Below are 26,935 nucleotides of genomic sequence, written 5' to 3' on the forward strand. Positions count from 1 at the left end.
TTGGTGGTGGTGGTGGTGGCACAGATGCATGGTTGAAAACATATCTTGGGGTCAAAAATGACACTGAAGTTATGAACAGTCTGATTAAACTTCAGACAGTGATGAGGGAAATGGATGCAGTTGGTGGTTAGGGAGTAGAGTTTGTGGTAGGGATGAAAGACAATGGCTTCTGTCTTCCATATTTAATTAGAGAAAATACTGGGGGCTGAATTTAATGATGGTGGTATGATAATGGCTAGGAGGTAACCGCACCATTCCTTTTCCGTGAGCCCGACCCAATCCAACGGCTAGCAGGCAAATAACTGCCTGGTATCAAGGTTTCCAGCCAAGAGCTGCCAGTCCATGAGAGGGCCAGCAGCTCTTCAGTCTCAGTGATGCTATTGGGAGCTGTGACCACTGCCATTTGAAGTTTATATCAGTTCTATTAATACATGGATGATTTAGCATTTTCTGTAAACCATTATTGAATATTCAGTGTGTATTAAATGTATTTAATCTTGTTCATGTTTACTGCACATGTGCGATTTCAATCTTGCTGCCCACTGAGATGAAAGAATGCCACTCATGCGGCCCATCAGTAGCCTAGGTTGCCCATCTCTGGCATAGAAGGTAGACATGATGTGGAGATGCCGGCTTTGGACTGGGGTGAGCACAGTAAGAAGTCTTACAACACCAGGTTAAAGTCCAACAGGTTTGTTTCAAACACAAGCTTTCGGAGCACTGCTCCTTCCTCAGGTGAATGGAGAGGTATTCACCCGAGGAAGGAGCTGCGCTCCGAAAGCTTGTGTTTGAAACAAACCTGTTGGGCTTTAACCTGGTTTTGTAAGACTTCTTACTATAGAAGGTAGAGATGAGGGTGTGGTTGAGCATATCGGTACCTGAAGTGTTGTAGTCAACGAAGGCAAAACATTTGAGAGGCCAGAGGGTAATATAAAATCAATTTTACATTCAAAAATTTGCACACTTTACGAAGTGAAAAAAGGAAGAAGCACCATCTAGATACCAGATTCAAAGAGACAATGCCATTTAAAAAAAGTGAATTTTATCTATGGACAAATACTTAAATAACCCAGATCAGAAAATACCTCTGTGGCATGTGGTCATGTCACGATTCACAAGAAAGATCTTCAGGTATATTTACAGTAATACATTTGTTTTTTAAGTTATTAATTGGAAACTGCCACATTTGCATTTAAATTACAAATACTCAATGAAAACTCACATTGGGCTCATTCTTCATGTTGTCTTTGTGGCAACTACACAAAAATTCAATACATTCTTCAGGATGGAATGTGCAACAATCAGTCTCAGTCAAAAATCTTTTTGCTATGAAGAACTATTAAGTTTCAAGAAGGCCAAAGTACATATTTTACTGAATTGATGGTCTTCAGCAACAGATATTTATTATCTTGGTGTGTGTTCCTGGTTCAGACCATGGAGCATATATTACTGTGTTATGGACACGTTGGTGACAAACACTCACAAAACTACAAGATTACTCTATCATGACTTGCTTTACAAACATACATTTCAGAACAAGGTGTACAACTCTCTCTTCTCAGCCAGAGGTGTCTCAAGAACAACATGTGATGTTGCAGGCACTGTCAGTAAATGGCAGATCTGATAAAAAAAGGATTCTTCACACTAAAATCCAAGATTATACATACATCTATCTTTGCTTTTCAACAGAGCTTTAATTAGGAGGCATTCTGCCAAGTGGCTTAAGGTTTCCCACTGAAGGGCGGCACGGTAGCGCAGCGGTTAACACTGCTACCTACGGCACTGAGGGCCCGGATTTGAGCCTGGCCCCGGGTCACTGTTCGTGTGGAGTTTACACATTCTCCCATGTCTGTGTGGGTTTCACCCCCACAACCCAAAAATGTGCAGGTTAGGTGGATTGACCATGTTAAATTGTCCCTTAATTGGAACAAAATAATTGGATACTCTAAAATTTTTTTAAAAGTTGTCCATTCAAAGAACCTTCCACAGAGAATCCACCACCTTTTTTTGAGAAAACGTCAATCGACATGGATCACTCCGATTGTCTCGTAGTTAATGGTGGTCTTTTGAAACTATTTCTCCACAGTGAATAGTTGGGATGGTACACTGCAAGTGAATGGATTCTGTGGCATTGTCAACACCAGCATCAGATAAGAGCCTCAGCAATACAGAAATTCTACTGTTCCCTAAACAACTTGGATTTCCGTTAGGGAGTTTCCAGCAGTACAGCTGACTTTAACATTTGGCCAGGGAGAGGTAACACTCCATTAGCATTGTAAACACCAGGAATCTCCAGGTTGAGCCAGGAATAGAATTTAAGAGCTGGCATAATGCAACTTTGAAAAACAAAGGGGTCAAAACATTAACATTTCAAAATATGTGTGCCTTTAAAGTTAAGCATGTTAGGACATGCTGATTACTCTGTTGCCTTAAATTAGATGTATTCACTTCCTGGTGGAAACAAGGGCTGCTGCATGGTAATGACTATATAATCAAATAATTATATGAAATAGGCAGCTAATCTCATTAGTTTTAATGAGTGCACAACATTGTGCATTGGATTCATTCAATTGAATTTTCTCTATGAGAAAGAAATTCAGGAGAAAAATCAGAAAAGAAATGATTTAAATTAAATAGTTTCAGAAACAAGATCCTATTTGTAAAAGTTATAAACAAATATAAATCAAACACATTAAGAACTTTTTAAAATGTAAGACAAAACAAAAAAGTAAACGAAAAGTAATAAAGTGATATAATGCGTAACATTTGTGGCAGACTATAATTAATTTGCCAGCTCACCTCATTATTAGCCTTGGTCACTACTGCCTCACTATTGTAGCCTTAAGGGCTCAGTTACCTCTCATTGTCCCTACATGAAATGATCAATTCTTTTGCCATAGACTCCAGGCTGTAAGAAAGAGTTTAGATCAGAACTTGATGGTGGTGGTGTGATCAAAAGATTGATTAACTGGATGATACCTGGATTCAGTCACATGCTTTAATTGAAAGTGCAATGAATTCTAACAAAAAATTTCTTAACCTAAAGTTAGGTACAGCATTAAACATAAAGAGGTTGTCTCAAACTATCCACTTATTCTCAGAGTGTCATGTTTCAATTTGGTTATGGCTGGTTGTGAGCTATTGCTTTTGGAATTTATATAGGAAATTACAAGACATTAAGCTGTGGGGAGAGGGTAACAACATTTTGTAAATACATACTATTTTAAAATGGTGAGACGTTTGCACTTATGCATCTGTAATAAAGATGGATTTCAACACTCATGAAAACATAAATTTAAACATACCTCCCCAGACTTAGAAGTGTCCAATGTTGCAAAGATTAAAGGTACCAAATTACATTCTTTATCTGGTGGAGGTGTGAAAAAGTGTGAGTTTAAAAACCTTAAGCTGTCTTCGTTACCCACAGGCCAGGCCACTAATTTAAGCTGCCACAAACCATGTTTGACTCACATTTCTGATTAGGGGAAGCTGTAAGAAACATAGAAAATAGAATCAGGAGGCCATTTGGCCCTTCGAACCTGTTCCGCCATTCATTATGATCATGGCTGATCATCAAGTTTAATACCCTAAACCTGCTCTCCCCCATATCCCTTGATCCCTTTAGCCCCAAGAGCTATATCTAATTCCTTCTTGAAATTACACAATGTTTTGGCCTCAATTACTTTCTGTGGTAGCGAATTCCACAGGTTCACCACTATCTGGGTGAAATCCTTGGATTACATTTGCTACCCTCCAATCTGTGGGAACCATTCCAGAGTCCAAAGAATATTGGAAAATGACCGCCAATGGATCTATTATTTCTAGGGTCACTTCCTTAAGTACTCTGGAATGAAGATTATCAGGCCTTGGAGATTTGTCCGCCTTCAATCCCATTAATTTCCCCCAAACCATTTTTTTGGGCAGCACAGTAGTATGGTGGTTAGCACAATTGCTTCTCAGCTCCAGGTTCGATTCCTGGCTTGAGTCACTGTCTGTGAGGAGTCTGCACGTTTTCCCCGTGTGTGTGTGTGGGTTTCCTCCGGGTGCTACGGTTTCCTCCCGGTCGAAAGATGTGCAGGTTAGGTGGATTGGCCATGCTAAATTACCCTTAGTGTCCAAAATTGCCCTGAGTGTTGGTGGGGTTACTGGGTTATGGGGATAGGGTGGAGGTGTGGGCTTGGGTAGGGTGCTCTTTCAAAGAGCCGGTGCAGACTCAATGGCCTCCTTCTGCACTGTAAATTCTATGATTTACTAATACTAATTTCCTTCATCTCCTGACTAAAACTAGAGCTTCTCAGAACTTCCAGTTCATTATTCATGTCTTCCTTCAAGAAGACAGAAGCAAAGAACAAATTTAGTGCCTCAGCCTTTTTGTTCCCTGTTATGAATACCCCCGTTTTTGACTGTAAGGGGCCGACACTAGTTTTTATTAATTTTTTCTCTTTACATACCTATAGTTTGTGCATTAACGGTAGAATTCTACAGTGGGCGTTCTTGGGTTAAAGAAAGTCTGCCGGCGACAATATCCTAATACCATCAGCGAAATGTACGCATGTGTGAATGCCAGTGGCTGTTATGGCTTCCATAGGCGGATAGCAACCTGACAGTAACATACTTTGATTTTCAATCCAGGCACTCTGTCCCGGCCGGGGCTCGGCATCGTTGACGTGTCGCTGTCTTTACGTGCAGATCGCCTTCTTTGGGCCGGAGGCAAGTTCGACCCACGATGAGTGGCGTGGAGCGGTTGCATGAAGGCGGGAACTGACCCGGGAGCCTTTCATCCTTCAAAGGCCTCACTCAGCTCACAGAATGGGGGAGGCAGAAGATCATAGGGATAAGTGGCTAAGTGGTTGAACGCAAAGGCAAGTAGAGCTATTCTGAGACAACAAACCATTTTTCCCAAAAGGTTTGTTCAGGAGAAATATGATTTAATGGCGCCCCACGTTGCACCTAACAGTTGTGTATTACCGTGTTTGTTTTTTTTTGTCAATCTGCGATATGAAAGTAGCCTCCTGGTCCTCCGCAGCCTCTGAGCAAATTCCTCAAAAGCTTAACAGACATTTGGAGGCGAGTGCATTGGTCACCACCACAGGCCGGCATCGGGACACAAACAGGCCATCCTGAGCGCTCTTCGAAGTGCCTGTGCACCGGACCTGGTCTCCCCTGCCAACTTAAAATGGAGGCCAAACTGCCAGAGCTGACTTGCACATTAGCCATTAGGCCAACGGTCTGGGAGCAGGGATCACCATTCACTGGACCGTATTCCAATAACGAAATAATCGCTATCAAAAGATGAAGGAACTGAAACATTTGGGTCGAAAGAATACAGTGCATTGTTACAAAAGTACCATCTCACAATTCAGATGTTTGCTAAGGTATCAGAGTCAGAGAAGTTTGGGAGCGTCAAGCTTTTAAAAATGTTTGAAATAAAACATTTTTATCTTTGTTTATAACAGCTTTAGTAAACCTGCCAAAATATGATTCCTAAAATTGCACAGTCCATTAACAAATCTATAGGGTCGCCGTTTTTAAGTCTCATTATTCTTGCAGTTGATTAAAATCAAAATAATGCAAATTATTTAAACGGAGTCCATATTGTTGAAATAAATTCTGTTAAAGTGGCTGGTGTAACCTGACAAGGACGGGCACAAACAATTCACAGTAAAATTGCCCATAAATCATGCCTTTCTTTCCTCAACACCTATATTTGTGTAGATAAAACTGTAATCCCGCTAGTTTTGCAATAGGTTTAGGCAGCAGGAGCACAATTATTTATATTGGTTAAGTACATTTTCTGTTGGCCAATTTCAAAACAGTATAAATACTGGGCGGGATTCTCTGGCCTGAGGCTAAGTCGACGCCATCGGAAACGCCGTTGTGTTTCCCGACGTCGTCAACATGGTTTCAGGATCAGCAATTCTGGCCCCTACAGGGGGCCAGCATGGCACTGGAGCGACCCATGCCACTCCAGCTGCTGATCCTGGCATCAACTGAGCGGCGGGGCATCGCCGTCAACACGCACATACGCAGTGGCTCCCTTCTCCGCGCCGGCCCCGACGCAACATGGCGGAGGACTACAGGGGCTGGCGTGAAAGAAATGAGGCCTCGATCGCGGGTCAGGCCACAGCGGAGCCCCCCCCCCCCCCCCCCCTCCAGGGTCTGACCCTTCCACGCCGAGGTCCCGCCGGGTACGACCACACGTACGGCACCGGCGGGACTCGGGTTTTTTTGTTACGGTCGCTCGTCCCATCCCAGGCCAAGAGTCGGTGGGGGAGGCCACGTAAAGCAGCCCCTGACCGGCACCGCGCCGACCACGCCGGCGTCAATGGCACCAATTCTCTGCTCTGTGAAGAATCCCGTCGGGGCGGCATGGCGCGATTCATGCCGGTCGTGGCAATTTTCCGGCCTGGCCCCCCGGGCTGACAGAATCCTGCCCCTTATTCCACACATAACCGAACTCAGAGAAAGTGAGTATGAGGAGTTGGATGGCAAAGATCATAAACATTTTGAAAATAGAACATTAATTTTCCCATTTTAAACACAGTCAGATATGTTATCCAATTTGTCGCATCATTCATTGTAATTGTCTGTGCTATGTTGAGTGGCACAGGCAACCATGGTCTTCCAAACTTTCTGTTAATAGCTTTCTGCTCTTCTTCTGAAATTATTTAAGAATTTTCTTGTTCTTCCAGCCTCATTCAGTACGACCTTTGCTAGTTTTCCCCCACCAGTTTACCCAGAGGATCCTTCTAAACACCACATTTCAAAGCTGTCGATTTTCTTTTCTTCTGCTTTTCCAATATTCCAAGCGTTGCATTTTTTTCAGTGAATTAAAAAAGTTAACAATATTTTTTGTCATCTTTCAGTTATTTCATATTGGGTCATAATCAAAATACCACTGTGTGTTATCAATGACACGTTGTGATGCTTGGAAACAGAACAAAAAGGAAACTTGGAACCCCTAATATTTTTATTCAGAAAATTTTCAATTTGTAACATAAAAAGGTGAAACAGCTTTAGACATTTTTTATAAAACCATCCCAACAACCCAGCCCCACCTTTCTTGTATGTACTCAGTAACCTAACCCCAACCCACAATTGCTGACGACAACCAGCTCCTTGAAGAAGGTAATGAACGACAGCCACACAGAGTAAAACCCCTCTTCTGATCCTCTTATGGCATACTTTATCTTTTCCAACTGCCCTTAGGTGGTGCTGACCCCCCCCCCCCCAAGCAATGTTCACATCTGTCCCCCACCCGGAAATAACCAACTCATACATATCCTGGTCATGTGAGCCCTACGAACCACTTTAAACTGAATTAAACTCAATCTTGCACCTGGGATGTAAAGCTGACTCTATGCAGAGCCTTCGTCCACATCCCCCAACCACAGCCAAAACCAATGCTTCTTCCCATTTTATCTCCTCCAGGGAAGCCCTTTCCATTAGCTGCCATATATATCTGATATCCTCCCTTCCCATATCTCATCAAAAGACAGCACCTTATCCATAAGAGAAGGCGCTGGCAACCGACGAAATGAAGAGAGTTCTTTTCGCACAAAGTTCCGTACTTGAAAATACCTAAAAACTTTCCCTCCCAGAAGTTCGGATTTCGCCACCAGCTCCCCTAGCCCAGCAAACCTACCCTCCACAAACAATTCCCTAAACCTCTCAGCCCCCTCCCTCTCCCAGATCATATACAACAAATCCATCCCAGCCAGTATAAACCTATGGTTCCTACAGATAGGCACCAGTAGCGATATAGACTCTAAGGGATGTCTGAATTGATTCCATATTCTCAGAGAAGCTGTTACCACTAAGCTCACAGAGTAACTGGCCTGAGAGAATGGAAGTGGAGCAGTAACATTGGAGCAGGGTCTGGTTTAGCTCACCAGGCTAAATCGCTGGCTTTTAAAGCAGGCCAAGCAGGCCAGCAGCACGGTTCGATTCCCGTATTAGCCTCCCCGGACAGGCGCCGGAATGTGGCGACTAGGGGCTTTTCACAGTAACTTCATTGAAGCCTACTCGTGACAATAAGCGATTTTCATTTTCATTTCAACATGTGCCCTCAAACCCAAACCTATACAAAAAGCCTCCACGACTCATCCCACACTTTCTCAATGTTTGCTGCCCAGTAACAATACATCAAATTAGGTAATGCTATCCCTCTGCAAGAACACCCTCCGAACCCGCTGGGTGAGGTTGGGGGTCTTACCCACCGGAACAAAAGGCATTAAATCACAAACCTGGACTTTGGAAGAATGTTCATCTTAATCGCCTGAATCCTTCCCGTCAAGGACAACAGGAGGGCATCCCATCTCTGCAAGTCTGCCTTCACCCCCTCTACCAGACTGGCCAGATTCAATTTGTGTAACGAGGCCCAATCATAAGCCACAAGTATTCCCAGCTACCTGGTAGCCTCTCCAGATGAGCTTTCTTTACCGGAGGGTTCACCGGAAAAACCTCACACTTGCCCACGTTCAATCTATATCTTGAGAAGGAATCAAACTTTTTAAGCACCTCCATTATCTTCCCTACATTAGAGAGAGGGTCCTTGATATACAGCAATACATTGTCCGCTTACCGGGACACCCTGGGCGCGATTCTCCGAGGCCGCGCCGGTTGGGAGAATCGTCGGCCGCGTCATTTTATCGCGCGACGCCGTCCCGCCATTCTTTCAACCGGCGAGAACGGCCCCGTTGAGTCCTGCACCGCGCCAGTCGGAGAATCGCCCAGGACACTCTCTCAACGGCGATTCTCCAGTACCCCCGCCATTCTCCGGCCCGGATGGGCCGAGCGGCCGCTCCGACCCGACAGGTTCCTGCCGGCACCGTCCACACCTGGTCACTGCCGGCGGGAAGTGTGCGGGAACGCTGGTGGGGGCAGCCTGTGGGGGGGGAGGGGTGTTCCTTCCTCCGATGGGGTCTGGCCCGCGATCGGGGCACCACTCTAAAGGGGGACCTCCTTTCCTCTGCCGCCCCGCAAGATCCATCCGCCATATTCTTGTGGGGCGGCCTCGGGGAGGACGGCAACCGCGCATGCGCGGGTGACTTCATTTACATGACGCTGGCTGCGTCATTTACGCGACGCCGCTTTTTACACAGCGCCAAGGCCCAACGCACGTAAAATACACAACACCGCTCCTAGCCCCCCGGGGGCTGGGAGCGGGCTCTGACGCCAGAGTGAAACACTCCGGTTTTCACTCCGGCGTCAGGACTTTGTCTCCATTTCGGAGAATCGCGCCCCCTATGTTGCCTACCTCTCCTTTCTATACCCTTCCACCTGGCCACCAACCTAAGTACTATGGCCCAATCGCCAAAGCAAAATGTAATGGGGAAAGTGGCCACCCATGCCTTGTGCCCCATTATAACCGAAAGTATCCCAAACTCAGTACATTGGTATGGACGTTTATACAAAAGCTTAATCCATGAAATGAATTTTGGCTCAAAGCCAAACTGCCCCAGTATCTCAAAAAGGTACCCCCACTCCACCTAGTCAAATGCTTTTTCCATGGCAATGGTTACCTCTGGATCAACCCCTGACGAGGCTGACAGCACCACATTCAAAAGTTTCCTAATGTTGGCTGACAACTGCCAGCCCTTAACAAAACCCGTCTGAGCCTCAGAAATTACCCCGGCAGGCACCCCTCCAAACAAGTTACCAACACCTTAACCAACAGCTTTGCATCAGCATTCAACAGAGAAATGGGCCGATATGACCCACACTCCATGGGATTTGTATCCTGTGTCAAGATTAAGGAGATTGGGGGCGACATGGTGGTGCACTAGTTAGCACTGCTGCCCCATGGCACCGAGGACCTGGATTCGATCCCGAACCTGGGAGTTTTCGTGTGGAGTTTTCACATTCTCTCCGTGTCTGTGTGGGTCTCACTCCACAACCCACAAGGAAGGTGGATTGGCCACACTAAATTGCCCCATAATAATAAAAAAAAGATTAAAAGTTTGATGCCAGTGTGGCCGGTAACATCCCCGAGGCAGCGAATCATTAAACATGTTCAACAGGGGTGGCCCCAACACAGTCGCAAACCGTTTATAAAATTCCACAGGGAATCTGCCCGGGCCCTGTGCCTTCCCTGATTGCATTGAACGAATACAGTTCATAATTTCCTCCAGCCTGATGGGTGCCTCCAGCTCCTACCCTCTTTCCCTTTCCACCACTGGGAATACCAAACCATCCAGAAACTATACCATAATCATGTCTTCCTCCGGAAGTTCAGACTTGTATAGCCCCGGTACAAAATCTCAAATATCCCGTTGGCCTTCCCTGGAGCAGAAACCAACCCCGCCACCCACCCCAGTTCTTGACCTGAGCTATCTCCCGAGAGGCCCCTTCTGCCTCAACTGGTTTGCCAATAACTATCTGGCCTTCTCCCCATACTCATGAAACGTCCCTCTCTCACAATGAAGCTGGCTCACCGCTTTCCCCATCGACACCGACTCAAACTCTGAAGCTTCTTCTCTGCCAACAGCTCTGCTGTTGGGGCAGCAGAGTATTGACGGTGCACCTCAAGGATGAAATCCACCAACATCTGCCTCTCCGCCCTACCAGACTTATCTCTATGAGCTTTAATCAAGGTTAACTCTCCCCTGATGACTACCTTTAGTGCTTCCCAGAACATGGAAGATGAGACCTCCTCACTCTTATTAAACTCTGCATAGATTTCAATAGCAGAAGCTATCCTCTCACAAACCCCTTGTCTGCAAGCAGTGCCGTATCCAACCTCCACGGAAGTGTCTGAGCGCAGCCAGTCTCCAAACACATATCCACATAATGTGGTGCATGGAAAGATATGACAATCGTCGAATACACCATTCCCACCATCCCGGGAGTAACAACTGACCCACTGCAAAGAAATCTATGCAGGGGACAGCACGGTGGCGCAGTGGGTTAGCCCTGCAGCCTCACGGCGCCGAGGTCCCAGGTTTGATTCCGGCTCTGGGTCACTGTCCGTGTGGAGTTTGCACATTCTCCCCATGTTTGCCTGGGTTTCGCTCCTAAAACCCAATGATGTGCAGGCTATGTGGATTGGCCACGCTAAATTGCCCCTTCATTCGAAAACGTTAATTGGGTACACTCAATATATAAAAAAAGGAGAGAAAAAAAAAGATATCTCTGCAGGTGTAGACCCGATGCACATGTGAAAAGAAGAAAAACCTCTTTCTCGCTCGGGTATCTGAATCTCCATGGGTCCATCCCCACCCCCCCAAGCCCCCACTCCATGAACACTAGCAGCTTCTTTGCCATCCCCGAGGTCATAAACATTGTTTGGTGATTGGCGGTGTGGGGCAGGGAGGGGAGGAGTTCAGGTGCGGGAGGGACAGATTGCTGGCGATGAAGGTTTCTTTGTTGATGTACTGGTTGAGAGGGTGGCGGCCTCCATCTTGGGTGGGCCTGGGTCCGATATGAGGCGGGACCCTGTCGGACTTCCTTGCGATGGATATGGCTGATCATGGTAGTCTGGGCCCTTAATCAGGCTGGTTACGTGGAATGTGAGGGGGTTAAATTGGTCAATCCAACGGTCCCATCTAAAGAGTTTGAAGGTGTACAAGGTTTTCTTGCAGGAGACACATCTGAGAATTTGAGATCAGGCAAGATATGGGCATGATCTATCTAGTCTGGGGTGTACCACACAATTAAAGTTCCCGCCCCATCCCACATGATTAACTGATGTGAGCCAAGGTTGGGGATGGGGAGCTGCAATGGGCCAGCACTCTCTTGATAAAGCCCGTATCAGCGTATATACATTCACCAAGATCACTGGAGCGCCTGCCAACACCCCACTCACAATCACATATCCTCCCCCTGAATCCACCAAAATATTAGCCACTGAAAAGGCCACCCTCCTATTGATCAGCGCCACGGTCCCCTTTGTCCTCGCATCAAAGCTCGAGTGGAACACTTGCCCATCCACCCTTTACGCAACCTTGTCAGGTGAGGAACCCTTATTCTACTTGTTCCTCGTGTTATAACCTCCAGACATCCCACGCCGGAAGAGGAACATAAACTCTCCAACTACACTATTCCACCTGAACAACATCCGTTAAACGGGCAAAAAGGGTCAAAAACTGAATCCTCAATCAGGAGTCACCGTATGTGCATCAGATCATCTCATGGCCCCACTGGAAGATTCTAGTAAGGATTTTAATTGAATTATGAGGTTGAAATCTTGACGCACTGGACAAAATAACGTAAGTCATTTAAAAAGGACCGACACAAATTCAAGTCTCGTATTATTTCAAATAAAACATATCTGTTATTCCACATCCTTGTTCAGTAGTGGAATTCTATCTAACCAGCCATTCTTTGATGCAATCTTGTTACCAACCAACTTCCATCTTATTAAAGAAAATCAAACTAGAATTTAAATACTATGTAACAAATATAATTCAATCCTTATTCTTTCAGACTTCATTAACTTTCTTTTCCGTTCTCGTTTGTATGTGCACAGATACAAATACAAAATCTAGTGGTTTCCACTGCCAGGTCTGTGGGAGGGTGAAATGTTTGATTTTTGGGAGGATGCCAATTTCTCTTTCCTCTTGACATGGAACATGAAGGGGTTAAATTACAAATACATCAAAAGCCGTTTTAGTTCTCACTTCTGCAGATCCAATCGGAGCTCTTATAACTCTGGCACACAGGAAGCAGAGAGTGGGAATAAACAATCCTTTTCAGAGTGGCAGGCAGTGCCTAGTGGGGTGTGGCAGGGTTCAGTGCTGGCACCCCAGCTGTTCACAATATACATTAATGATTTGGATGAAGGAATTGCATGCAATATCTCTAAATTTGCAGAGCACACTAAGCTGGGTGGCAGTGTGTGCTGTGAGGAGGATGTAAAGAGGTTGCAGGGTGACTTGGACAGGTTGGCTGAATGGGCAAATACTTGGCAAATGCAATATAATGTGGGTAAATGTGAGGTTATCCACTTTGGTGGCAAAAAAGGAAGGCAGATTATTATCTGAATGGTGGCAGTTAGTTTAGGAAAAGGGGAAGTGCAGCGAGACCTGGGTGTCATGGTGGAACAGTCGCTGAAGGCTGGCATGCAGGTACAGCAGGCGGTGGAAAAAGCTAATGGCATGCTGGCCTTCATAGCGAGAGGATTTGAGTTCAGGAGTAGGGATGTCTTGCTGCAGTTATACAGGGCCTTGGTGAGGCCACTCCTTGAGTATTGTGTGCAGTTTCGGTCTCCTAGTTTGAGGAAGGACATTCTTGCTATCGAGGGTGTCCAGCGCAGGTTCACCAGACTAATTCCCGGGATGGCAGGATTGACTTATGAAGAAAGACTGGATCGACTGGGCTTGTACTTACTGACATTCAGAAGAATGAGAGGGAATCTCATAAAAACATATAAAATCCTGATGGGACTAGACAGGCTAGATGCGGGAAGAGTGTTTCCAATGTTGGGGGCGTCTTGAACTAGTGGGCACAGCCTAATAATAAGGGGTAATCCATTCAGGACTGACTTGGGGAAGAACTTCTTCTCTCAGAGAATTGTGAATTTGTGGAATTCTCTACCACAGAAAGCTGTTGGGGCCAGTTTGTTGAATATATTCAAGAGGGAGCTGGACGTGGTCATTGTGGCTGAAGGAATCAAGGGGTATGGAGAGAAAGCGGGAGTGAGATACTGAATTTGCATAATCATATTGAATGGTGGTGCATGCTCGAAGGGCCGAATGGTCTATTCCTGCACCTACTTTTTTATGTTTCTGTGTTTTAGTAGTTGTCAGATTGCACTACCTTTTTTGATCCCCTCCTATTTCTCATTTACATGCTTCCCCTCAGTGACATAATCTGGAAACATGTCAGTTTTCACATAAATGTTCACAATACCTAGCGCGAACATAACCACCACCTGTCTCAACCCTTTACTATCTCTAAACTGTCAGATTGTTTGTTCAACATTCAACACAGAATGAGCAGAGATTTCCTCCACTTAAATATTGGGAGAACTGAAGCCAATAGTTTTGATCCCTATCCCTCTCCAGTCACCAGCACCATTCCTCTCCTTGACAAAACCAGAGGCTAAACCAGACTTGCTCAAATTTGGTGTCATATTTGACCTCAGTTTCTGAGTACATATCCAAAGGCTATCACAGCATAAAATCACTTGACTTCACCCATCCTCTGCTCATTTGTTACTGAAGCCCTCATCTATGTCTTTGTTATCTCTAGATTTGATTTTGCTAATGCATTCCTGGTTGATCTTCCTAGTTTGACCTCCTGCAAACTTGAAGTTATCAAAAATTATTCTCTCTGTGTCCCAACCTGCTCCGAATCACACTTACACCTGTGCTCGCTAATTTACGCTGACTCCTGGTTAAGCAACTCTTTGGTTTTAAATTCTAATTCTGCTTTTCAAATCCCTCCATGACCCTGCCCTTCCCTATCTCTAATTTCCTGCAGCTCCAAAATCCTCCAAGGTAATCTGCAATCTTCTAATTCCCACCTTGTGTGTATTCCCGATTTAATTGCTCCACCATTGATAGCTGTGCCGTCTGCTGTTTAGGAATTAAGCTCTGAACTCTCTCCCTAAAACCTTCTACCTCACTTTTCTCTTTTAAGACACCCCTTAAAATCTAACTCACTTTTCTCTTTTGAGACACCCCTTAAAAACCTCTTTGACCAAGGTTTTGTCACTTATCCAAATAGCTCTTTTTTATTAATTTATGGGATGAGGGCATCACTGGCTAGCCGAGCATTTATTCCCCATCCCTAGTTGACCTTGAGAAAGTGGTGGTGAGCTGCCTACATGAACCACTGCAGTTCCTGAGATGTATGTACACCTACAGTGCTGTTAGGGAAAAGGTTCCAGGATTTTGATGCAACAATGGGATAGTGTGTGACTTGGAAGGAATATTGCAGGTGGTTGTGTTCCCCGGTATCTGCTGCCCTTGCCCTTTTAGATTGTAGCGGTCATGGGTTTGCAAAGTGCTGCCTAAGGAGCCTTGGTGAGTTCCGGCAGTGCATCTTGTAGATGGCCCACACTGCTGCCACTGTTTGTCAATGGTGGGGGAAGTGAATGTTTGTGGAAGAGGCACCAATCAAGTGGACTGCACTCATTCAGGCAAGTTGGGAGTATTCCACCACACTCCTGACTTGCGCACTTCTTTGGACTGTGGGAGGAAACCGGAGCACCCAGAGGAAACGCACGCAGACACAGAGAGGACATGCAGACTCCACACAGACAGTGACACAAGCCGGGAATCGAATCTGGGATCCTGAAGCTGTGAAGCAACAGTGCTATTTACTGTGCTACCGTGCTGCACCTGAGGGAATTAGGCGATGAGTTATCTGCGCATAATTCCGAGATTCTGATCTGCTCTTGTATCCACAGTATTTATCTGTCAAGTTCAGTTCAGCTTTTGGTCAATGGTAACCCTCAGAATGTTGATATTGGGGATTCAGCAGTGATAATGCCATTAAATGTTTTGGGACGATAGTTAGATTTTCTCTTGTTCAAGATGGTCATTGTCTGGCACTTGTGTGGTGCGAATGTTACTTGCCACTTGTTTGCTCAAGCCTGGATATTTTCTCGGTCTTAATGCATTTGGGCATGGACTGCTTCAGTATCTGTGGAGTCGCAAATGGTGCTGAACATTGTGATGTCATCAGCAAACATCCCCACTTCTGACTTTTATAAGTTCGAAAGATATAGGAGCAGAATTAGGCTAGATGGCCCATTGAGGTCTGCACCGCCATTCAATCATGGCTGATATGTTCCTCATCCCCATTCTCCTGCTGTCTTCCCGTAATCCCTGATTTTCATGTTAATCAAGAAATCCCCTTATTGATCATGAGCTGGATGGTGAAATCAGCCAGTGTGGTTCTTTCTCAGAACACATGAACTAGGAGCAGCAGTAAGCAATTTAGCCTCTTGAGCCCGCTCCACCTTCAATATGATCATGGCTGATCTAATCCTGGCCTTAACTCCACCGTCCTTCCCATTCTCCATAACCTTTCAACCCATTACCAATTAAAAATATGATGGGAGGAAGGTCATTGATGAAGCAGCTGAAGATGGTTGGGCCTAGGACACTATCCTGAGGAACTCTGGCAGCGATGTCCTGGGATTGAGATGATTGACCTTCAACCATCTTTCTTTGTGCCAGACATGACTTGAGGAGGGTTTTCCCCTTGATTCCCTTTATCATAGAATTTACAGTGCAGAAGGAGACCATTCGACCCATCGAGTCTGCACCGGCTCTTGGAAAGAGCACCCTACCCAAGGTCAACACCTCCACCCTATCCCCATAACCCAGTAACCCCACCCAACACTAAGGGCAATTTTGGACATTCAGGGCAATTTATCATGGCCAATCCACCTAACCTGCACATCTTTGTGACTGTGGGAGGAAACCGGAGCACCCGGAGGAAACCCACGCACACACGGGGAGGATGTGTAGACTCCTCACAGACAGTGACCCAAGCCGGAATCGAACCTGGGACTCTGGAGCTGTGAAGCGATTGTGCTATCCACAATGCTACCGTGCTGCCCTCCAGTTTTGCTAGGGCTCCTTGATGCCATACTTGGACAAATGCTGCCATGATGTTGAGGGTAATCACTCTCACCTTACCTCTGGAATTCAGCTGTTTGTTCATGTTTGAAGTAATCATGCAAGTAGTACTGCGTTTTAGCTTCACCAGGTCTTTTAGTTATGCCTGGTATTGCTCCTGCCATTCCCTCCTGCTCTCTTCATTGAGCCATGGCTTAGTGGTAATGGTAGAGTTGGGGGTTCGCCAGGCCATGATGTTACAGATTGAGTTGCCAGATCTCTTCAAAGTCTATTCCGTTTTACATGCTGGTAGTGCCACACAAACACGATGGAGATTATCCTCAGTATGAAGATGGGACTTTGTCTTCACAAGAACTGTGCAGTGGCTATTCCTACTGATAACATCATGGGCAGATGCGCAGCAGCCAGGGTGGTGAGGATGGAATCAAGTATGTTTTTTCCCTCTTGTTGGTTCCCTCACCACCTGCCAAGACCCAGTTTAGCAGCTATGAGGGGGGGCGGCAGGGAATGTGGGGTGGTAGGGTGTTATTTATTGGTTATGAGAATTTCTGTTTGTTCTCTTTTTCTTGGTTGTGGTTGTGTTTTATGTATATATTTATAAATGCCTTAATAAAAATATATATTTTTTTAAATCGCCATTACAGAGCATACTTCCTGAATGTTGAATTGCAGGCAGCCACCAAATCTGCCTATTCAGTGAAATTGGTGTTTCATTCCATATGGTTTACTTGCTGATGACTGAAAGTGACACATGGATCTGATTGCAGTTCAGTTCAGGTGTTGAGCATAGGGGGCGGGATTCTCTAATCCCGCGGCAGAGTGTCCACGCCGTTGTAAACGTGGTCGCGTTTCACGATAGCATGAACGGGCCGCTGCCAGGATTAATTCTGGCCCCTAAAGGGGGCCAGCGCGGTGCTGGAGCAGTTCGCACTGCTCCAGCTGCCGATTCCGGTGCGAACTGTGCGCCACGGGATCCCGCATGTGCAGTGGCACCGGCGCCAACGCGCACATGAGCAATGGTGCCAGTGCCAACGCGCGCATGCGCAGTGGCCTCCTTCAACGCGCCGGCCCCGACGCAACATGGCACAGAACTACAGGGGCCGGCGCGTAGGAAAGGAGGGCCCCAGCCACAGAGGCCGGCCCGTCGATCGGTGGGCTCCGATCACGGGTCAGGCCACATTGGAGCCCCTCCCCGGGGTCGGACCCCCTCCCCCCCTCAGATGCCGCCACCCGACCCTTCAACGCCGAGGTCCCGCCGGCTCAGAGCAGGTTAGAATGGCGCCGGCGGGACTTGTTTTATTTTTATGGCGCATGGCCCATCCAGTCCAGAGAATCGCCGGGGGGGGGGGGCGCGTAGCGCGGCACATGACCGGCGCCGCGCCAATTCTCCGCTCTGCATGCCGGCGTCGGGGCGGCGTGGCCCGGTCGCGGGGATTCTCCGGCCCTGCCTAGGGTTGGGAGAATCCCGCCCAGGTTTCTTGAAAGTAGTCATGAGTCAAATGTGCACGGGCTAAATCTTGTCCAAGCAACAGCTTCTCACTTGTTGTGCAATGGTAATGTCGGAGGGGATAAATGACATAGCCTCCCAGCTCCAAGGAGGCAAGTTGCTACTTTAAATATGATAATGAGGCTGTGGGAAACTCAGCAGCTGCATCCAGGGGAGTACCTAACAGATCTAGGATTGGAGTATCTTTCCATCCAGCACCTGGACCTAGTGTGCTTTCATGAACAACCCACTATTTCAACATTCCACATGAGACCTCTGAGCCCATCCTCAGCAGACCTCCACTCCCCTATCCCAGCGGCTTTGACTGACTGGAAGCAAAGCCACTCACTCGGGAGACTCGATAAGTAACATCAAATGCACGCTGTGGAGTTTATGAAGAGAAATTCCAACTTCTAGGTTCCCCATGACGTTTGGATTCACTGGCTCCCGGCAGGCCACGTAAATAAAGGCTCAACCTAAAGAACTGGGAAATTGAGGCTTTTTGCAATATCAAAGCAACAAGACAGTTGCAAAACAAGATGCCCAATCTCCATGATGATCTAATGGTAATTACACAGCAGTGTACGATAATAAAGTGCAAATTCATGCAATTCCTTGAAGGCGCAATGATTATGTGAAGGAGTCTGCAGGCTAACATGGGTGCAGTCAATGGCACCCAGGGCATGGTATAATCCTGAAAATGTCACAGTGCTAACCTGCAGCTTCCATTTATCCATCGGGAAAGTAATGAATGTGCTCAGTCGAGTAAACATGACACCAATTACCTGCTTAATGTCGACGTGAATTGCAGATGAACTGATATTACTAATACCTTCTAAAGGAGTCTGGAAGGATATGCAGGCAAAGGAATTAGGACATTAGTGACCTTGACTGCAGCAGTCAGTAGTGGGACAGGTCTTATCACAGGAGGCAATACAACTATCACAGCCTCATGGGAGAAGCAAAGTCACCTTCTGCACTGTTTCTCAGATAACTGCATGTACGTTATTCTGGACCTATAAACTCCCTCTCCAATTACGCTTTGTTCCTTCTTCCTGCCCCGCCTCCTCTTGCCAGGATGGAATTCCCAGAAGGACCTCATGAAGCAATAATTACAGTACCAGAGAAGAAGTTTGCACAAGTTACCACAAATTTGCAACATATTTAATTGTGAAATTGTCCAAATAGCAAAAAGCAACAAAATTATCTCATAAACCTTTCTACAGTTATACCAGACAATAAATATTGCTGGAAATGGCTGCCTCCTGATTTATATCAGCCAAGGAATGCTGGAAGGGATGAAAATGGTGTTGGGCATTGTACATTTGTTGTCCAACACTAATTTGTATTTTTAATGATCTCCCCCCACCTGTTTGTGATGGGAACAGATCAAGGTCGCCTGAATGTTAGAACAAGTGGAATTCAGAGGTAAACAGGGTTATTTGGATCGCAATATTTCCTTTTTTTAAACACTAACAAAGTAAAACATCACCCCTATGATCAGTACTGGTTCAAACCAGTTTGAATATTTATCTTGTATATGCTGTGATATACTTTTAACTCCATATAAGATACTTAATATTATATCTACATGCAGGTGTCTGTCTATCAATTACACCAATATCATAGAACAGTACAGCACAGAACAGGCCCTTCGGCCCTCGATATTGTGCCGAGCATTGTCCGAAACCAAGATCAAGCTATCCCACTCCCTTTCATTCTCGTGTGCTCCATGTGCCTATCCAATAACCGCTTGGAAGTTCCTAAAGTGTCCGACTCCACTATCACAGCAGGCAGTCCATTCCACACTCTCTGAGTAAAGAACCTACCTCGGACATCCCTCCTATATCTCCCACCCTGAATCTTATAGTTATGCCCCCTTGTAACATCTACATCCACCCGAGGAAATAGTCTCTGAATGTCCACTCTATCTATCCCCCTCATCGTCTTATAAACCTCTATTAAGTCACCTCTCATCCTCCTCCGCTCCAAAGAGGAAAGCCATAGCTCCCTCCCTATCCTGCAAACCAGGCAACATCCTGGTAAATCTCCTTTGAACCCTTTCCAATGCTTCCACATCCTTCCTATAATGAGGTGACCAGAACTGCACACAATACTCCAAATGTGGTCTCACCAGGGTCATATATAGTTGCAGCAGAACCCTGCGGCTCTTAAACTCAAGCCCCCTGTTAATAAACGCTAACACACTACAAGCCTTCTTCATGGCTCTATCCACTTGAGTGGCAACCTTCAGAGATCTGTGGACATGAAGCCCAAGATCTCTCTGTTCCTCCACATTCCTCAGAACCCTGCCGTTGACCCTGTAATCCACATTCAAATTTTTTCTCCCAAAATGAATCACCTCGCACTTATTAGGGTTAAACTCCATCTGCCATTTTACGGCCCAGCTCTGCATCCGATCAATGTCTCTTTGCAGCCTAAAACAGTTCTCCACCTCATCCACTACTCCACCAATCTTGGTATCATCAGCAAATTTACTGACCCACCCTTCATCCCCCTCCTCCAAGTCATTGATAAAAATCACAAATAGCAGAGGACCCAGCACTGATCCCTGTGGTACACCGCTGGTAACTGGTCTCCAGTCTGAAAATTTTCCATCCACCACCACCCTCTTTCTTCTCTGTGATAACCAGTTACTTATCCAATTGGCCAAATTTCCCTCTATCCCACACCTCCTTACTTACTTCATGAGCCGACCATGGGGAACCTTATCAAACGCCTTACCAAAATCCATGTATACGACATCAACTGCTCTACCTTTATCTACACACTTAGTTCCCTCCTCAAAGAATTCAATCAAATTTGTGAATCATTACAAAGAAACATCTTGTGCCTCCTGCTCTTGCAATGCAATATTACACTCTTGGTTAAGTTTCTCTATATGCATTCTGTGTAATGTTTGTGGGTGGGTATATGTTTGGGCGTGCCCCATTAAACATTAAATGTTACACTGTTACAGAACCAAGACTTTCTTCGCAAATAAAGCAAAGCATTGATCTGGTAACTGAAACCGCTCGGTACATTATATTCTCCAACATTCCCTGGCCAAACAGTAATTCAGCCCTTGCCTTATCTGTCGTCATGAATAACGATCACACTTGGTAGCCTTAAAAGAACACAGTTCTTGCTTAGCAGCAGAATTATACAGTGCACATTACATGGCAGAATATTCCTTATAAAACAGCATTTCACACACCTCCACCAAGAGTGGCTTGGTCGCACCACATCTGGCCAAGTCCTAATGGACATAGCTGCTGAACTGCTACATGTGGTGAGGGGAGCAGCAAGAGGGAAAACCTACTTGACCGCATACTCCTCAGTCTTACTTGCTGCAGATCCACCTATCCATGACATATTGATAAGTGTGACTACTATGCAGTCCTTGTGGAGTTAAAGTCCTGTCTTCACATTGAGGGTAACCTCCATTGTGTTTGTATGGCACTACCACCCTGCTAAATCGGATATATTTCAAACAGATCTAGCAACACAAAATTGGGTATTTGTGAGGCGCGTGGGCAATCAGCAGGAGCAGAATTACACACAACCACAATATGTAACCTCATGGCCCTGCATGTCCCCCATTCTACCATTATCATGCAGCCGGGGGATCAATGAAGAGTGCAGAAAGGCATGCCAGGAGCAGCACTAGGCATACCTAAAATTGAGATGTCATCTTAAAGCTACAACACAGGACTACTTGCACACCAAATAACAAAAACAGCATGTGCTAAACAGAGCTAGGTGATCCCATAACCATCAGATCTAAGCTTCACACTTCTTGCCATATCCAGTTGTTAGTAGTGATGGATAATTAAACAACTAACTCGAGGAGGAGTCTCTACATTCCAAACTTCAATGATGGGGGAGTCCAGCACATCACTGTAAAAGATAAGGCTGAAGCAGTTCCAACAACCTTCAGCCACCAATGCTAACTGGATGATCCACTTCACCCTCCTGCTGAAACCCCAATATCATTGATGTCAGTCTTCAGCCAATTCAATTTACTCCACGTGATATCAAGAAATGGCTGAAGGCACTGAATACTGCAAAGGCCCTGACAAGAGTCCGGCAAGAATACTGAAGACCTGTGCTCCATAATCTGTCACTAGCCAAGCTGTTCCAGTACAGCTACAACACTGGAACCTACTCAGCAATCTGAAAAATTGCCCAGGTATGTTCGAACAATAAAAAGTAGGACAAAAAGGGGCAGCAGGGTAGCATGGTGGTTAGCATAAATGCTTCAAAGCTCCAGGGTCCCAGGTTCGATTCCCGGCTGGGTCACTGTCTGTGTGGAGTCTGCACGTCCTCCCCCTGTGTGCGTGGGTTTCCTCCGGGTGCTCCGGTTTCCTCCCACAGTCCAAAGATGTGCGGGTTAGGTGGATTGGCCATGCTAAATTGCCCGTAGTGTAAGGTGAATGGGGGGATTGTTGAGTTACGGGTATGGGGTGGATGCGTGGGTTTGAGTAGGGTGATCATGGCTCGGCACAACATTGAGGGCCGAAGGGCCTGTTCTGTGCTGTACTGTTCTATGTTCTAAATGTATCCCGGCCAATTACTGACACATCTGTCTACTCTTGATCATTAGCAGATGGAAGGTGTCATCGATAGTGTTTTCAAGCAACACTTACTTTGCAATAACCTGATTACTAATGCTTAGTTTGGGTTCCGCCAGAACTATTCAGCTCCTGACTTTATTATAGCCGTGGTTCAAACATGGACAAAGGTGAGAGTGATTGCTTTTGACATCAAGGCACCATTTGATGGAGGAGCCCTACAGAAAAACTGAGTCAATAGAAATCAGGGGGAAACTCTCCACTGGTTGGAATCATACACAGCACAAAGGAAGATGGCTGTGATTTGTTGGAGGTCAATCATCTCAGTCCCAGAACATCACTGCAGTGTTTCCTCAGGGTGGTTCCCTTGGCCCAACCATTTTCAGTTGCTTCGTCAATTTTCTTTTATGTTTCTGCCTGGTTCAGTTGCTTCATCAATGACCTTTCCTCCATCATAAGGTCAGGAGTGAGGATGTTCATGGATGAATGTTCAGCACCATTTGTGACTCCTCGCATCCTGAAACAGTTCATGTCGATGTGCAGCTAGACCTGGAGAACATTCCGGTTTGGGCTGATAATTGGCAAGTAACATTCATGCCACACAAGTGGCAGGCAATGATCATCCCCAACAAGAGAGAATCGAACCATCTCCTTGACATTCAATGGCATTACCTAAACTGAATCCTCCACTGTCAACATCCGGGGTGTTAAAATTTTTTCAAAAATAGTAAAAGTACCCAATTAAGGGCAATTTAGCATGGCCAATCCACGTACCCTGCGCATCTTTTGTGCTGTGGGGGTGAGACCCATGCACTGGGTTTTACTATTGAGCAGAAACTGAATTGTACTATCATTTAAATATTGTGGCTACAACAGCAAGTCAAAGGAATTCTGCAGTGAGTAACTCACCTCCTGACTCCCTAAAGCCTGTACACTATCTACAAGATCAAGTCAGGAGTGTGATGAAATACTCTCCACTTGCTTGGATGAATGCAGCTCCAACAACCGTCAAGAAGCTCAACATCATGCAGGACAACAAAGCAGACCACTTGACTGGCATCTCATCCATCACCTACAGAGGAACATAGGTCTGAGGAGCAAGAGTGGCCATTCAGCCCTTGGAGCCTGCTCTGCCATTCAATTAGATCATGGCTGATCTGGTTGTGGTCTCATCTCTACTTTTCCATCTGCCTCACATAACCTTTCACTCCATTGTCTTTCAAAATCTGTCTTAACTCTGCTGTGAATAAATTCAATGACCCATGCTCGACTGTTTATTGAGGAAGAGAATTCCACACATAACAACCCTTCTGAGCTCAGTTGGCTGGACAGCTGGTTTGTGATGCAAAGCGAGACCAACAGCACGGGTTCAATTCCCGTACCGGCTGAGGTTATTCATGAAGGCCCGGCTTCTCAACCTCGCCCGAGGTGTGGTGATCCTCCGGTTAAATCACCACCAGTCATCTCTCCCCCTCAATGTGACTCTAGTGGTCCACGAAGGCAGCTCGCCACCACCTTCTCAAGGGCAATTAGGGATTGGCGACAAATGCTCATGTAGTCACCGATGCCCACATTCCGTAAAAAAATTAGAAAAAAGCTGTCGTGAGATAAGAAAAAGGAGTTGGATTTTGCCCATGAAGTATGGAATCCAGCATTTTGAGCATTTCTGTGTCTGACCTTCTCTGTGGGATAAGTAGACATAGCCCGATATTTTCAGAGGCATGCTGCTAATTGGCTGGAGTGTGGGTTTGATGGCCAATTAGCAGCCATGGGTGTAGGTTGGAGGCAGGTCTTCTAAAGGGCGTTCCCAAATGGCAGCTCTTACTGAGGCAGGCATTTTGAAGCAAGATGTTGTAGTCTGCTGCATTCGCCGTGACATTGCTCTCCAGCGAGGTGTAGACCTTGAAGGGGATGAAGCCCTGGAATGACGCAGCTCATCAGACGAAGAGGAGAACAGAACGGTGGAGGATGATTTGGAAGATCCAGAGTAGAGAACAGCCCCAGCTGCACAGAGAGATAATTGAGGCTGGTGCAGGCCCCAAGGATCGCATCAGGCCGCCATCAACACCAGGGGACTTTTGATCCAGGTTATGTTTCAGCTGAGCTCTCCGAACACAGGGGTTGGCATACTCTGGGACTCACTTTGGGCTGCCTGTAAGAATATTTCCATTGATGAAGCTGACGTGGAAAGTTAACTCTTGTTTCTTTCTCCACAGGTGCTGCCAGATCTGCAGGGTATTTCCAGAATTTTGTTATTTATAAACACCTCACTAGCAACTTGTTGAGTGGTGCATTAATCAGCACTGCTTCGGGGCCCATCTTGCAGCAGAATGCCTGATTTTTGGTGAGTGATGTTTGAATTCATTATCAGCATTAATGTTGCCCAAATTAGAGATCTTGGTGTTCCAACAACCAGTTAGATTATCACCTGGCAGAATGCAACGTGGGCCATACATGTAGCTGTCAGTGGTGTGACTTTTTAAAAATTATATTTTTATTCTCCTCCTTTTTCACATTTTCTCCCAAATTTGCACCCACCAACAATAAACAATAAGCAGTAACGAATATAATGTCAATCTTCATATCAACAACAACAATCCCATCCTCCCACCAACCCCCAAACAACTGCCCGCATGTTAACATAAACAAATAACAAAAAGGAATCAGTAATCACCCATAGTCACCATCAACACATACAGTTCCCCCCCCCCACTAATGTTCAATGTTATCCAATTCTTGAAAGTGCATAACGAATAACACCCATGAATTGTAGAACCCCTCCATCCTTCCCTCAGTTCAAACTTAACCTTCTCAAGAGTCAAGAATTCCAACAGGTCCCCCCATCATGCCAGGGCACAGGGTGAAGAGGTTGCTCTCCATCCCAACAGGATCCACCTTCGGGCGATTAACGAGGCGAAGTCTACAACATCTGCCTCCGCACCCGTTTCCAACCCTGGTTGGTCCGACACCCCGAATATGGCCTCTGAGGGCCCGGATCCAGTTTCACATGCACCACTTTAAAGATTACCCTAAAAAACTCCTTCCAGTAATCCTCCAGTTTTGGACAGGACCAAAACATACGAATGTGATTTGCGGGGCCCCCCCCGCAACGTTCACACACATCTTCTACCCCCTCAAAGAGCCGGCTCATCCTCGCCCTTTTGAGGTTATATACTACCTTCAGCTGTATCAGCCCCAACCTCGTGCACGGGGTGAAGGTTCACTCTCTGGAGCACCTCACGCTAGAACCCCTCCTCCATACCCTCTCCCAACTCTTCCTCCCACTTTGCTTTGATCCCTTCCAGAGGTGCCTTCTCCTCTTCCAAAATAGCCCCGTAAACCGCTGATACTACCCCCATTCTCCAGTCCCCCTGTCATCAGCACCTCCTCCAGCAATGTGGAGGCCGGCTCCACCGGGAAGCCCAGTATCTTCTTTCTGGCAAAATCTGGAACCTGCAAGGATCTAAACATTTCCCCCTGTTCCAGCCCATATTTCGTTCCCAGCTCCTTCAATCCTGCAAACCGACCCCCAAGAAACACATCTTTTAGTGTCTTAATCCCCTTCTCCTCCCATTTCCGAAAATTTCCATCCCACTTCCCTGGCTCAAATCTGTGGTTTCCCCCGAATCGGCATTTCCCTTGACCCTGCCCCCAACCCGAAGTGTTGGCGAAACTGCCTCCAAATTCTCAAAGAAGCAATTATTACTGGACTCCTTGGCCGGGATTCTCCAATCCCGCGGCTAAGTTCTGATGCCGGCGTTAAAAGCGGCACGAGCCACTCCGGCGTCAACGGGCCTCAACTGGCAGGTATCCACCCCTTCCTAGGGGGCTAGTACGGTGCCGGAGTAGTGTCCGCAGCTCCAGCGCCCGACAGCTGCGTGCCATGGCCGGTGCGAGTTCGCGCATACGCGCCACGGGCGGCGCGAGTTCACGCATGCACGTGGGTTCCCATCTCCGCGCCAGCCCCGGGGCAATATGGCGGAGCTCTACAGGGACCCGGCGCGGAGGAACATAGACCCCGCACGGAACTAGCTCGCCAGCAGATCGGTAGGCCCCGATCGCGAGCCAGGCCACCGTGGAGACCCCTCCCCGGGGTTGGATCCCCCCCCGCAACAGGGACGGCCCCGTAGACTGAACTCCGAGGACCATACGTAACCCACGCTGGCAGGACTCGGCCGACTTGGAGGGCTCTCGGCCCATCGAAGCCCGGAGAATAACACATAGTGCTCCACAACTCAAACTTGTGACCTAATAATTTATTTTTGTGTTTAGCTGGCTTTGAGTACAACTCCACTCTTTGCACATCTGCATTTCTAATATCTTTCCTCAATCTCTGATCT

The 26,935-nt window shown here is 46.4% G+C and overlaps 1 protein-coding gene and 1 long non-coding RNA gene across 3 annotated transcripts in view; one reads left to right on the forward strand and one right to left on the reverse strand.

The window, feature by feature from the left end:
• slc25a21 (solute carrier family 25 member 21) overlaps positions 1-26,935 on the reverse strand; it is a 781,061-nt gene that overhangs the window by 273,411 nt on the left and 480,715 nt on the right. Inside the window, exon 1 of one of the 2 annotated variants that reach the window (XM_038780819.1) lies at positions 4,452-4,513. The exons of the other annotated variant lie outside the window; for it this stretch is intronic. The gene's annotated coding sequence lies outside the window, so the exon portion shown is untranslated. Of the gene's footprint in view, positions 1-4,451; positions 4,514-26,935 lie in introns of those variants that run through there. 2 annotated transcript variants of the gene reach the window in all.
• The window catches only part of LOC119955027, a 113,318-nt gene continuing 111,207 nt past the window's right edge, over positions 24,825-26,935 (forward strand). Inside the window, exon 1 of the long non-coding RNA XR_005458372.1 lies at positions 24,825-24,939. This is a non-coding gene — a long non-coding RNA (uncharacterized LOC119955027). The remainder of the gene's footprint in view (positions 24,940-26,935) is intronic.

This window comes from Scyliorhinus canicula, chromosome 2, assembly GCF_902713615.1.
Source record: "Scyliorhinus canicula chromosome 2, sScyCan1.1, whole genome shotgun sequence".
Taxonomy (NCBI): Eukaryota; Metazoa; Chordata; class Chondrichthyes; order Carcharhiniformes; family Scyliorhinidae; genus Scyliorhinus; species Scyliorhinus canicula.